Source organism: Capsicum annuum, chromosome 4, assembly GCF_002878395.1.
Source record: "Capsicum annuum cultivar UCD-10X-F1 chromosome 4, UCD10Xv1.1, whole genome shotgun sequence".
Classification (NCBI taxonomy): domain Eukaryota; kingdom Viridiplantae; phylum Streptophyta; class Magnoliopsida; order Solanales; family Solanaceae; genus Capsicum; species Capsicum annuum.
This window is the reverse complement of record NC_061114.1, coordinates 116118509-116133779: the sequence shown is the minus strand read 5'-3', so window position 1 is coordinate 116133779 and position 15271 is coordinate 116118509. Positions and strand designations below refer to the sequence as shown.

General features: G+C 33.6%; 1 pseudogene; it reads right to left on the bottom strand.

Annotated features, from left to right (window-relative positions):
• Positions 1-6276: 6276 nt before the first annotated feature.
• LOC107868990 lies at positions 6277-8441 on the bottom strand (annotated as a pseudogene).
• Between the last annotated feature and the right edge of the window lie 6830 nt (positions 8442-15271).

Here is a 15271-nt window from a genome sequence, read left to right as displayed (position 1 = left end):
AGATTCAATTGGGGCAAAAGTAACCAAAAGTGAGATTTGAGTTTGTAAATTGCAATTAAAGTAAATAGTTCGTACAGTAAAGATCTTGGACAATCAATGGGAGTAAAACCCAGGGTTGAGGAACTTTGAACAATTGTACTATATTATTAATTTTCATTCACCAATTAACTTATCTTGGTTGTCGATTCATAGGGTTAATCACGTGATCATGATCTCCCAACCTCTAACCAATTACCTAATGTGGACATTACAACTATAAAATTTATTTTTAACCAGCTCCATAAGTTATGGTATTGTCATACTGACTATAAATTGTAAGCAATGTCCTTAGCCAACCTTTTATAGAAGAAAGGATTCCCATGTACTCATACATTACATTATTAAGTTGACTTGGGGGAATTCCATGTATCCCACAAGTGACCATTATTATGCTTGCTTGGGGGATTCCCTTGTACCCCGCAAGGGTTTCAATTAGACCAACCATAACACCCAAGACCTTACTATTTAACCATTTCAAATTATTTAAACCATTTATTCGATTTAGGTTTCCATTACCAATTTATACCATACATTGCTTAATGAAAGTCCAACAATTTAACCAAAAACATTCTCATAGGCATTTTATCAAACATATTGGGGGCATAGTACTTCCAAAGCCAAAATCAAGTACCAATTAACCATTCCCATGAAACCACATGTTCAAACCACCATAATAATATGAAAACAATAATTAAAAGAATTCGAAAAACCATAACCAATCATTGTAAACAAAACCTCCAACATAAATTTGAACACCCAAAACCGTACAACATTTATTCCATAAAAATAATTTATAAGGCATGCCTTTAGTTGGAATTAACAATGAGGGAGGAGTAACATGCCTTATATTAAGAAGATGATGAAGAAAAATCACCATTTTATGTCCCATTTGCTCCTATGGATGAAACGCTTCCCTTTATTAACCCAAAAGCATTAGAGAGAATTTGAGAGTCGTTTAAGAGATTTTGAGTGATTGCAAATAGGTTAAATAATTCCCTAAGAGAGTTATAAGTTGTGGGTCCTTAAGAGGTTAAGAGGGGAAATTTCTATATAACCCCAAACATAAACTACTTCAAATCCCTGTAGGATGGTACGGCCACCCCATAATAATTATAACCTACCATAGGAGTGTTACCCAACACTCATACCCTAGGCCTCTCCTTGGACCCCAACACTATCAAAGATACAACCACACAAGCCAAGAAGTACCCAACCATATGATTAGTACCATAAAATAGTACCCTAGGCAGAATCATAAAGGGGGTTAACACTGTCCAACATACGAGTTGGACTATACAACTCATACCCTATCCTCATTACTCATGGTGATCCATACCAACCTTATGAGTCGTACCCACCTAGTCATACCCATTCAAGAAACTTAGCGACCCAACACCACCTGATACTAGATAACATACGACTAGGTCATCTGAATTGTACCCATCATACGACTAGTACCCTTAAGTCGTATGATGTCCAAAAACAAAAAATTGGGAAATTTTTCTAAGGGTCAAAACCCAGGATGTTTCAAAAATATTAAGTGAGGCATTCATCCATTATTACCTTATCGTACACTTTTGTTAGTGGTTTGGTTTTTTTAGCAAACAAAAGGGAACTTACTTTGCTCAATGTGACCAGAAGGAGATGTAAAAGTTTTATGCACAAAAAAGGTTTAATCATAGTTGTCAGCACTAACAACCACTATTATAAGCACAATTTCTTTGATGCCTATTTATTCCTTTCATTTTTTTGAAGGTTTTGCAGCATTATTTTTGAACTACTTAGAGTTTTCTTCAATAGTTATCAAAGCAAATTTTGAACTACCAATCAATTCTTCTTTTTACTGCAGCTTCGATGCTTAAAACTAGGAAAATATGCAAATACGTAGGCCATTTTGTAAGAATATGCTATGTGTCTTTCTGTATAATGCTGGAAAACAAAGGTTGGAAGTAAAGTGGACAAAAATAAAAGCTTTGAAAAATTAAGTTACTGCTCAAACTATGTGTCATTAGGTGTCGATATGACTCATCGTCTAAGTTATCAGGTGAACAGTGAGAATTTCTGAAAAGAGGAACAAAGTTAAAGCTGACTACGACTCATATATATTGACTACGAGTCATAAAGGAAAGTCCTTCAGACCAAAGTTAGCCAAAGATCTAAAGGTATACAAGTTGCAGATCTAATGGAAACAAAGGTGACTACGAGTCGTAATGACAGATAATGACTCATAAAGACAAATTAATCTAAGCACGATGAGAAATGTTTAGAAAGTTGAAAATCCACTGGAATAAATACAAATCTAGCCAATAACTTATAGGGTCTCATGAAAAGTCATCATCACTAGCTACAAAAGGAAGATAGTGGAGCTGACAATGAGTTGTTGTCACTCCAGAAGACTTGTCATTTGAGACGTAGCATCTGCCGACATTATTTTCCAATTTTTTTTTGGTTAGATTTTCTATGTTATTTTGAGAAACTATAAATACTCCTTGGATATTTTTTTAATAGTTTATGCACTCTTTACATTCACAAACATATATTTATTTCACGATTTGACTTTTATCTTGGAATTCTTTGTTCTTTATTATTTGATAGATTATTAATTTGAGAATTTGGGTTTTGTTCTTAAAATATGGTGAGATTCATCTTATGATTTCTTTATTAAAAGCCATGTATATTCTTGCAAACATAAGAGACTAAACCACTTTACTAGGGTATTGGGAATCGGTGTGGAATAACAAAGTAGAAGTAGTTGAGATTCTTCTAAATTAATGTTTGTGCGTGCATTGTATTCTTATTTGATTCGTATGCTTTCTACAATAGAAGTTAAGAACTTGCTTGTATTTGAGATCATCTTTACTAGAGAGGAAAAGATTAGTATAAAAAGATTACAATAGTAATTCGAGGCTACCAACCCTCATCTAATCAACTTGACACTCAAAATTAGATAGTTGAACTGGGATCAAAGAAAAAAGTTACTAAGGCAATATTTTGAGACTCACAAGGTCGAGAGTGAAATTCACCAAAGGCATTCACAAGATGGTTGGTGATACATATATTGTTAGATTCTACATACAGAGCATTAAATTAATTGGAAGTCTACAGAGTTAGGAAGCCAGATAGAACACCATCCTAGTATTCATCTCAGATTGATTTCAACTAAAGAGATTAAGACTTGTTTCTATTTTACTATTTTCACAGCAAAATCCCTTATTTATTTGCCTTCATTTTTTGACTACTTTAACAGATTTATGAGAGACATTTGGCCTATTCCTTGTAGGTTTGGCTCCAAGCTCTATTGGGTTACTATATTTGACATCAACCGCTTTATACTTCTTGGAGGAGTTTGTTTTGGGTGACATCAAATTTTGGCTTTATTGTTAGGTAGTATGATTATAGATTAATTTAAATAGTTATTTGAGGTTTTTGGGTTTTACTTTTTTATTTTTCTTAGGGTGTACACTAGTGTATTCCCAATACTACAAGTCAAGGAAATTTGTTGATCCTATTTAAGGCAAACTTGAAAGAACCCTATGACAAAATCATAAAATGATGGACCATAGCCTTGAAGCTTATCATGAAGGGATTCAAGATTATCCAATTGACTTGCCTCCCCTACCTGCTCATGTTGTTCATAAGATAGTTATGCAAGCCACAACACAGTTACTAATAGGAGCAAATGCAAGAAGAGATAATAAGTCAGCCCGTCATGTAGCTCAAGAGGGGACATAAAGGAAGGAAGTAGTACGTAGAGCAGAACTTTATAGAAATAGAAGAGATAGAGCTCAAGTGCTCCGAACTTATCAGTACTTACAAGTATATAAATATATGCTGGGATAAGAAACAAGGTCCTGCAGGAGATTTAAAACCATTAACCAGGACTATGTAGCTCTAATTTTCCTAAGGGTACCCATAGGTTATATGGGTTTAGCTCTTTTTGCTGAAAGGGTCTCAGTGTGTGTTAGCTGCACGAATCAAGAAAATCCAAGGATGGGCCAATGAATACCTCGACCCCAGCAAATACAAAATATATATAAGTGTGAACTATACACACCATCATAAAGATCCCTACATCAATAAATGTTGTTCCCAATATCGGTCCCCCTGAGACTCCACCTTTAATAGCGAGCTACACAACCCCCTTTAATCCTAATTAAAGCAAGTTTCACATCACCCATCTATTTAACTAAGGAATTATCCACTGAGGAATCAACCACAGGTATTTGACTTGGGATCCATGTATTCTTATGTATCTACTTATTTTGAACTATAGTTAGAGCTATATTTGTATTAATTATCTATGATGTTATGTGTATCCACTCTCATGGGTGATTTTTTAGTTGTAGATTGAGTTTATTGATCATGTTGTGACTGCTTGAGAGTTTAATACTCAGGATGATCTTATTGTATTAGATATGGTGGATTTCAATATTATTATGGGCATGGACTAGTTATCCCCCTATTATGCAATATTGGATTATTTTGCCAAGTCTGATACCTTAGCCCTGTCCGACATACCCCTGATTATGTGGCGGGGATCTATTAGCTGAGAGACAATGGGCATTATTTCTTATGTTCTACCTCGGAGATTTATATTAATGGGGTGCGAGTTATATCTCACTTATATTAATGATGTTAGCATGGAGAGTCCATTACTTGACTCTATTCCTATAGACTATGATTTTCCTAATGTTTTTCCTACTATTCTACTTGGGTTGTGTTTGGTATGATGGAAAATATTTTCCTAGAAAATGTTTTAATGGAAAATAAGTTGATTTTATATTTATTTACTCATATTTGGTTGGTGAGTGAAAAATATTTTCAAGAAAATATTTTACGGTGTTGGGTTGGTTAGAAAAAAATATTTTTCTGGAAAATTTTTCTTTTTAGTATTTAGTTAGTGATGGAAAAAATATTTTTTGGAACTATATACTAACAATTAGATTGTATATCATTGTCGCTAGCAACTCAACAATTTGTAGGAACTAATTTAAGAATATTAAATAAAATCAATATCGAGTAGCAAACCATTACAAGTTGCTTAAATTTAAGCAAATACAAATTATATAATTCAAGCTTCCTAATAAATATTTCCTTAAATACACAAAAGAGAGATCAATATTTCCTTAATACACAAAAAAGAGAAGTTTGGTAGCAAATACAGGTTACATTATCAAAAATAAAGTTCGTGAATAATAATTGCTTCCAAACACTATAAAGCTAAGTTCTTCCAACCCACATGTGTCACTATTGTTGTTGCTTGAATCATTCCAACCACACCTTACGAAGATTTTGATTTATTGCCATGAATGCCTTAGATAAAGTATCGGTTTGAACCAAATAATCAAAAGCTTCACTGAGGAACTCTTCCTCATAACCTTTATTGCCATAACTTCTTTATACAACTTTTTCACATCTAGACGACTATCAACCAACCTACCAATTGCCGTTAACACTTCTCTAAATTTTATTGATATATCACCTACGACATCTTGCACCTCAAAATAACGTTTTCTTTTTCTACTTTCCTTGACTTGAGAAGCTTTAGTTACGTGCACATCCTTTTCCGTGGATGTTCCTTTAATGTCATTATCATTATCTTTCTAAAAAAAACACTAAAAATCTATATGTTCAAGTGACTTAGCACAATCTCCCCTAGCTCGATCATTCCTACACACAAAAAATATTTCATCAAACATATCAATTTTTTTGTCGATGAACTTATCATGATTGGGATGTGCCTACAATACAAAGATTAGAGCAATTTTGTTTCAAGTTCATTTGATTCAATGAGTTAATGTAACATAAACAAACTATAACAAGCACCAAAATTAAAAAAAAGGTGGACACAGTAAAGGGTACTTGCCTAGTATATTATACAGTAAAAAAGAAGTCATGATGAAAATAAGGAAGAAGAAATAGTAGAAATGACAAAATAATATGATAAGTCTATAACTGAACCATAGGAAACAAAAAAAAATAATAAATATTAATAAAACCATACGAATATAATTGTATAATTCTTGAGTAATGAAATTTCAGGTTCAACTATAATCAACAGTAGATTGTTTAGTCTTAAATTCTGAAGCACAAAGAGTGTTAACAGTCTTAACAAATTGTATCCAAAGCCCAAGGATGTGTGTACTTGTAAAAAGGACAATAGATAAAGCATTTTTATGTTTGATGTGTATTTTAGATAGAGAGAACAGTTCCTGTAGGATCTTTAGCTCTCTATTTTTAAAAATCCCAATCTGTATGAAGCAAAACCCATAACATAGTCACCATACATGATGCCTGTGCAGCCAATAATCCCAGCCACAGACCTTCAAAATTAAATCCTACATAAAAACTTAGGACCACAACCACAGGCATTCCCACAATTTAAAAACTACCCAAATTTATATTTACACCAACTTTTGGCCAAAAAGTTCCTCTCAGCACACCCCACAACTAGTCATCTTCAGGTAGTTCCCCAGTTTACAAAGTCCAATTATTGGCATTACAATCGATGTGAGTGAGAGAATCTCTTGGTCTTGAGTGAACGTTTTGGCCCATATTTTCCTTACTATCACCGTGAAAAACTAAGCTGAAAAGCCTAATGTGAAGTTACAAATAAGGCCTACGTTTGTAATAATTTTGGCTTTTCTTGGTTGCCTAGCACCTAGCTCATTGCCAACTCTAGTTGATACGCTACTACAAAAGAGAAGATGGGAAAATGGAAATGAAGTAGTTTGAAGTAAAATTCCCATTGAAGCAACTGTAGCTCTTGGATTTATTAAGTCCACAGAGAAAAATCATAATTTTATACCACCACCATGCCAGGAAAACTAAAATACTGCTAGGAATTGCCAAAATTTAGGAGATTTTTCCACCCTTTGAGACACTCTGTCAACAAATTCTCCCAAGTCTTTTTGTACACACTAGAAATGAAAATATAGATAATTAAAGAGATTACAAGGTTGAAATTAGTCCAAACAGAGCCAAGAGCAATTCTCTTAACACCTAAATTACGTTTAGTAACTAGAAGAAAATTTAATAGTACGTGAAGGAAAATTTCTAAAACCACGCAAAATTTGAGAGGCAATGTTATCAATTGCATCCTAAGATAAACATGCAATGGATAAAGTAATGATTGTGTTAATAAATAAGGAAGTGAGTAGAAAAGGTATGACTGGGCCTGGCAATTTCATCATCTTGGCCATAGTAGAGTAGAATGGTCTTCATGTTGACCCAAAGTAAAGCAATAGGATATGAAGTGAAAATAAGCAAAAGTATTGCTCTTTGTAAGGAAATTCAAAGAAGGTTATATTTTTTGGCACCAAAGGCTTGTCCACAAATTGGTTCCATTCCCATGGCTAGGCTAGAGAGAAATAAATATCTAGTGATATTAGCAAAGTCAACAGTGAGGGAGACACCGATAGTGCTAACCCACTAAGACGACCAAAAATTCTAACATTTTCAATACCAGCAAGAATCAAAAGACTAGTAAAGCTTTGGAAATTATCTTCTCTTAAATCATGTGCTCTCGATACTAACTCAAACTCAAGTAATGTAGAATCACATTGATCTAGTACCAATCTCTCAAAAAATAAGTCACTTCTTCCATAAATTATCTCATTAATTGACGTTGCCAATGTCAATTTCCCAATTTTCTTATTTGAAAATTAAACCTAATTTTCACTTTTTAAATAAAAATAAACTCAAATCATTAACCCAAACAAGAAAAAAAAGAAAATTTTGACAAAGATTTTTACCAAAATCATAGAAGAAATTAATTATGAAACATATCTTCAGATTCTTGCAAAAATTACATTGGAGAGAAAAGGGATTAAAACTCTAAAAATGGTTGAGTAGTGACAGTGAAGTATGCTAAAAAATTTGGGACAAGGGAAGTTAAGTATTGTTGGGGGTGGGGTGAGAGGGAATAATTGATTCCATAGTTTTTTTTCCCAGAAAATGACTTCCCTTGGAAAATTAAAGAAGTCATTTTCCATCAATTAAAGGAAAATAAGTGACTTTGGAAAATATTTTCCAAATACTTTATTATAACCAAATAAAAGAAAATTGGAAAACATTTTCTGGAAAACCTTTTCAATTATACCAAACACACCCTTGGCCTTCTTCCTGAGTGCAATATTAAGTTTATTATTTATCTTGAGCCAGTCGCCTAATCTATTTCTATGCCACCCTACCGTATATCTCTTATCGAGCTTAAGGATCTGAATTCTCGACTTTAGGATCTTTTAGATAAGGGTTTTACTAGGCTAAGTGTGTCTCCTAATGATGCTTCTTTATTTTTTATGAAGAAAAAGGATAGTTCCTTACGTATGTGTGTTAATTACAAGAACCATAATAAGGTGATGGTGAAGAAGATGTATCTTACCAACATTACAGAGCAACATTGTTCTCTAAAATTGACTTGGGGTCTAATTATCATCAATTGAAGTTTCAAGCTGAGGATGTCCCAAAGACAACCTTCAAGAATTATTTGGACTACGTCGTGATTATGTTCATCGATGATATATTTTTATAATCATGGAGTAAAGAGGAACATATATAGTATTTAAGGATTATGCTTCAGACTTTGAGAGATCATAGGTTTTTTGCCAAATTCTTGAAGTGTAAGTTCTAGATTGATTTATTGACAGTCATAGGTCATGAAATGTCTACGGATAGGATTATGGTAGACCTAGCAAATATTGAGGCTATTTGTGATTGGGTCAGGCCTATATCTCCATTTGAGTTCTATAACATTATCAGTTAGGTTGGTTACTACAAGTTATGTTTAAGGGTTTTATCTACTATTGCAGTGTCTAATGACCAGATTAACCCAAAAGGAGGTTTCTTTAGTAGGATAAGGAGTGTGACTCAAGATTTCATAAGCTCAAGGGATTGCTCATTTCAGCTCATATATTAGTTTTTCCTATTAAGGGTGAGAGAGTCATAGTATATTGTGATGCTTCTGATATTAGTTTAGGTTATGTGTTTATGTGCCAAGGTTGAGTTATTATTTATGCATCAAGGCAACTGAAGGTACACGAGCGTAAATACCCCAATTATCAATTAGAGTTAGCGGTGGTAGTTTATGTGCTTAAGATTTAAAGGTATTATCTTTATGGAGTGCATTGTAAATCTACATCGATCAAAATAATCTTCAGCATCTTATGACCCCTAAAGAGCTTAATTCTAGGAAGCGTATATAGATAAAGTTGTTTGAGGATTATAAAATCTATATATTATACCATCCGAGAAAGACGAATATGATAGTGGATGCTTTGAGTCAAAAGGCAATGGGTATGGGTAGCTTGGTTTCTATATCTATTTCTCAAAGGCCATTGGCGTGGGACATCAAATCCTTATCCAACTTGATGGTGTGACTTGATATTTCTGACCCTATGAGGATTCTTTCTAGTGGTAAGGCGAGGTCTACCTTATTTGACCAGTTTATAGTCATTCATTTAAGGATATGAGACTTATCATCATTTGTGATTAGGTGTTAGGTGGTGAGTCCAGGATGACTACTATAGACTCTGAGGGTATTTTGAGGTATGATAGACATATTTGTGTTTTGAGGGTTGATGACTCAATTTAGTTGATTCTTCGTGAGTTTAACATCTCAAGATATTAAATTCATGCAAGTACAACTAAGATGTATAGATCTTAGAGGCAACATTATTGGTGGAGTTGCATCAAGAGAGATGTGGTAGACATTATAGCTCATTACATATGTTGTTAGTAGGTAAAGGCCAAACATTAGAGGCTTGGTGGCCAAATTTAGAGATTTCCCATTCCTAAGTAGAAATGTGGGCAGATCACTATGTACTTTATTAGTGGTTTTCCTTGCAGATCTCATGGTTCTGATGGTATTTGGGTTATTACAAATCGATTCACCGAATTAGCAAATTGAATTCCTATTCAAATATCCTTCAGTGCTGAGAGGTTAGCCCGTATCTATGTTCGTGAGATTGTTTGCCTACTTGGTGTTCCTATATATATATATTATTTTTAATTGAGTCTCTATATTCATTTTTATTTTTTGGAGAGATTTTTAGGAGGATTTGGGTACTCAAGTGGATCTTAGCATAACTTTTCACCATCATACCATTGGGCAGTCAAAGCAGGCTATTTAGATTTTTAATGATATACTCTAAGCCTATGTTATGGATTTTGGAGATTAGTGGGAGAGTACTTATCTTTAGTGGAGTCCACTTATAATAATAGCTACCATTCGTGTATTTTGATTACAACATTTGAGGCGTCAATCTCTGATAGGTTAGTTGAGATATCTGAGATTAGACCCCATGCTACTAACTCTCTTTAAGAGTCATTGGATAGATTTAGGGTGATTCAAGCTTTGTCCCACATATATTGGACCTTTTGAGATCCTTCATACAATTGGAGATGTGGAATATGAGTTTCCTTACGTATAGGTTATTGTTCATATAATTTTCCATATCTCTATGTTGTAGTAGTATATTCCTAATGAGTATCATGTGCTTCAATGGGACTCAGTTCAGTTGGATGAGAGATTGACCTTTACGAAGAAGCTGCTGCTCATATTGGCCAGGGATGTTAGGCGGTTTCCCCTTAAAGAGATTTTAATGGTTAAGTTTTAGTGGTGTCATCTTCCAATAGAGAAGGCTACTTAGGAGATTGAGAGTGAGATACGATCCTAGTATCAACACTTGTTTGAGCCTTTAGGTACATCCTAACCCTTTACTTTAGAGAATTTGTAAGTTCTTTTAGTATTGGATATTGCAATGACCCTTCAAGTTATTTTCTATATTTCCACATAGTTTAACCATTTAGAGCTTTCCTATAGCTTCCCCAAGTTATTTGTGAATTACTAGAGCTGGCAGTTTAGTTACTAGGCATTTCGTTTGCTTTTTATAGCCAATTTCCTATTTTGAAGTCTTCATTAATAAGAATTGACTGTCGGGCAAAAACTATAGTTTGACGAACTTTTATGGTAATTTTAAAAGTTTAATCAGCTCTGGAATGTTGATTTTAGGCTACCAAACCATTGGTTTGGGTCCCAAGGCTTCCTGACTCATTTTGAACTATTAGGCAAAATTTGATTAAAAATGCCCTTGGGTGTGGGTCATGCTTCTCACCCAAAACAATCTCGAATGGAAATTTTGATTGTGCTGTTAAGTATGAAATATCAAATTTTGTAGGGTAGGATAGTTTGTTTGCATTCAAGATATTCCGAATGAATCTTTAGGGGTCAATGGAGACTTGGAATTTTCTAAGTCCCAATTGGTTCACCACTTAGGTAGTATATGGGTTGCTTTAGAGAATGCCACTTAAGTATCTAGTTTGTCACTTAAGTGACCAGGTTTTCAGTAGAGGGATATAGAAGAGTATATCTTTCTTCTAAATTATAGGTTGCTTAAGAGGCTCCTTGTCTACTTTAACAAATAGGGCAGGCTCAGTGGATACCACTTAAGCGGTACTTGTCTACTTTAGCGGTGACTGCTTAAGTGGTTAATTTTCCACTTATGTAGTCAATTGTCTGGATAAGCGGCACCTGGAGTCCATTAAATACCCCATCAACCCAATTTTTATCTCATTTTCTCACAATTCTCTAGAGTGAAAACCCAAGGGAGTGGAAAATTGGAAGAAACATTTTTAGGAGATTTTGGGGTGCTTGTGAGCTAGGATTTCTTATTTCTTCATTAAAATCTTGATAAGTTTCCATTAAATTTATGGTTATTTTCTCAATTTATTTTCGAAATCCCTAATATCTAGACCAAGGTTATGCGTCTACCCAATATAAGGAAGAAAACTAGGAATACAGATAAAGAACAACAATAGCTACTAAAGACAGGAATGATTATTCCAAGAGTAACATTAATTTCAACTGGTTCAAGGATAGCTTAATGACTTAGATGCTACTATTCATACTCATATCCCCTCCTGGGAAACTTGGCTCGGATACCATGGGGGGGATTGAAAAAATGGGAGCAAAATAATTTAAAGTAATAGCATAATTTCCTTATACAACATTAAACAAGTAAAGTAAATAAAACTTTAAAACCCAAAATTTAAACAACAAAGTAAAGATGATGTAGATAAAATATATAGAGAGAAGTATAGAAAATACTTACCAAAAATTTTTATTTATTAGAGAGAAATGTAGATAACATAGAGGGGAAAGAAGGGTAAATATGAAAGGGGAAGTAGTAGGGGTATTTCTGAATCGATGTTTCATAATGCCATTTACTGATACAAGTTAAAAGCCTTAAATGGGCCTCTAGAGTGCTGACTAAGCTCTAATACATGATAACTATGTTGCGTCTGTATCCGTACTAATACATATTATTACATCTATCCATTTACTAATATATGCTATTTATTCTACACCTGCCTAAGAGTAGCTGATGACTACCATATTTGTTCTGCACATGTATCTGAGTAGCTGATTCATAGAAACTCTTCATCGTTGTCTTGAATATGTTCTTTTTGATGATTTTAAGAAGTGTTTTCCCTTTTCTTCCTTGAAGATTTGTTCCATTTGTGTTCTAATCTTAATAGTTTTTTCGTTGTCTACGGGGTCCACCATTTAATGTAGTAGATTTTTAAAGTTTGAAGGAGTGCTGTCACTTTTATTTTAATTGAAGAGGTATGACTGTGTTATCACTTAAGGATCCATTATGTCACCTTGTTGGGTTCACTAGTATGTGAAAATGCAGTATGTAATAACACCATTATCTGCTTTGATTCGGTCTCATTATCTAGACTTGATAAGGCTTCTATGAGCCTTCTTTTTAATTTCTCTTTAGTAAGGAGTGATTCCTTCCGTGAGGATGAACTTTTCATTGGTTATTCTATTGTGTTCTATCCTTTTAGTTTTTGGGTTCATGAATAGTAAAGGAACAATAAATAATATATGAAATTCTTTTAGCAATAAAAAATTTACACCATTTATCATTTTTTGGTTGTGTTGAGATATTCTACTCTACCTGAAACTTTTTAAATTGCTTTTAAAATTTTGTTGATAATACCTGTATATTTATTCAAAATTGGCTCCACTAATCATAGAAACAACGAGGAATTACAATATTTTTCATTTGTTGATGAGCTATAGAAAAATAGCACTTTCAATGCTTACAACTATGAAATCTGAAAACTTCTTTGATATGATGTTTTGGGTATGTTTTGCAGGAAACTTGGTTTTGGATGCAAGTCTAGAGAAAAATAAGAAAGATGAAGTTTTTGGGTACATAAAAGGAAATTTGGGGCATATGTGCTACATACTTAGCATATGTGAGCAAAGTAAGTTGAGAAACAAAATTCTAGAGGTTAAGCAGTAAGAAAAAGCAAGAACTTTAGTATATGATGGAATGAATAATACAAAGAGTTGTAGTTTTTGTTTTAGAGGCCTGGTATGTACAAAGTCAACATATTGTCTGTATGTTCAACATACGGTCCATATGTGGGTTTAGTCTATACAAAATTGCAAAAGTACAGAGAGTTGAAGATCCAGGATTCAAGGGTGTCAACATACAAAGTTCAATATACAATCCGTATGTTCAATATATGGTCTGTATGTTGACTTTGTAAATACCCACCGACTTTGTTTTCCTTTTTTATTCGAGAATTGATTTTTATGGTTTCCAAGTATTCTATAAATACCCTGATGATGTTTTGTATTCAGTTTATGCACTCTTTATACACATACACATATATTTTGATTCTAAGATTCGATTTTAGTATTGGAATTATTGTGTTTATTTTGGTTGTTAATTCAATTTTATTCTATGATTCAATTTTATTATTGGAATTATTTTGTGTTGATTTTTGTTGTTAATTAAGTTGAAGTTTTGGGTTTTCAGTTGTGATTATTATGATTTCATCTAATGCTTTCAATCATGAATATGTTGATTAATTCACAAGTATGACCAACTAAAAACCTTAGCAAGGTTTGTGGTAACCCAGGCATATTGATGAACGGAAGTGCTATGTTGTTCTTACGTGACACCCATGCATTTATTGCATTATCTTTACTTTAACAAATGTCTTAGCAGTTGCAAATGTTAGGATCCCACCTAGATTATTGCTATATACTCCAAAAGAAGAGTAGCAACTAGGAAAAGATAAATACAACAGTAATTTGATGTTTAACTGTTGATCAACTTTATTAGGTATTATCTAAATAAGATGGTTAACTATCATCTATTAACTAGAAACCAAAAAGGTAATATTTAACTTGGATCTAGGATCAGGGTTAGAAAAGTGACATCATGAGACTCAAAAGGTAATGGGTAAAATCCGTCAATGAGTTCAAAAGATAGTTCAAGGTACATAACTTAGCTGATTTTGCATGCAATGTATCAGGTTGGTTCAATAAAGAACGATAGGCCTATCGAGTTAAAAATCCAGGGGAACATAATCCTAATGTTCATCTATGACTTATTACAACTAAATTTGATACACGCTACTTGTTTAACACTTTCACTAAAATCCCTCTATTTACTTTTCCAGTTCTGCCTATTGGTTTAAGCAGTTAAGAGACATAATCCCATGTATTATCTTAGGATTCGACCCTAACCGTTTTTTCATTACTATATTTGACAGATACCACATAATCTTCATATTAAATGTGAATCTTGGGCGTTATCAAATTTTGGTGTTACTTCTGGGGATTGCACCGTTTAGTTGTGAATTAAAGTTGTTGCAATTCATAAGCCTTTTGGTTTTATGTCCTTAGTTATGTATTCCTTGTACATGGAGTAGAGCCAATCCCTTACTCTCACTAAATCTAAATCTTGAGCGAATCCTACAAACACTTAGTTAGATGATAGAGCCGAAGACAGACGAACCTCCTGAAGGAGTTCATCATGGTACACACAAGGTACCTTACCCACCTTCTGAAGGAGTTCAGGGCATTATTGATTGATAGACTGAGGAATTTTTAGCACAAGATGCTAATCAAATGAAGGAAGACTTAGCACATAGCTCAGGATGCAGAGTTAGTTATACAAAGGTAGGAAGCAGACCGTCAAGCAACACTCATTGGTAATCAAAATTGAGTTAGAGGTAGCAGTGCTTAAGTGATCCCGGTGTATCAGTATTTACTGCCATATGAGAATTATGAACAGGATCTGGAGTACATTGACCCAACAGAGACTGGAGCTATTATTCTTTTTGTTTTTCCCCCAGGCATTAAGTTTGACATAATTAGTACAATTATTCAACTCTTAAAATTTAAGGTTGTGTTTGTTGGTTC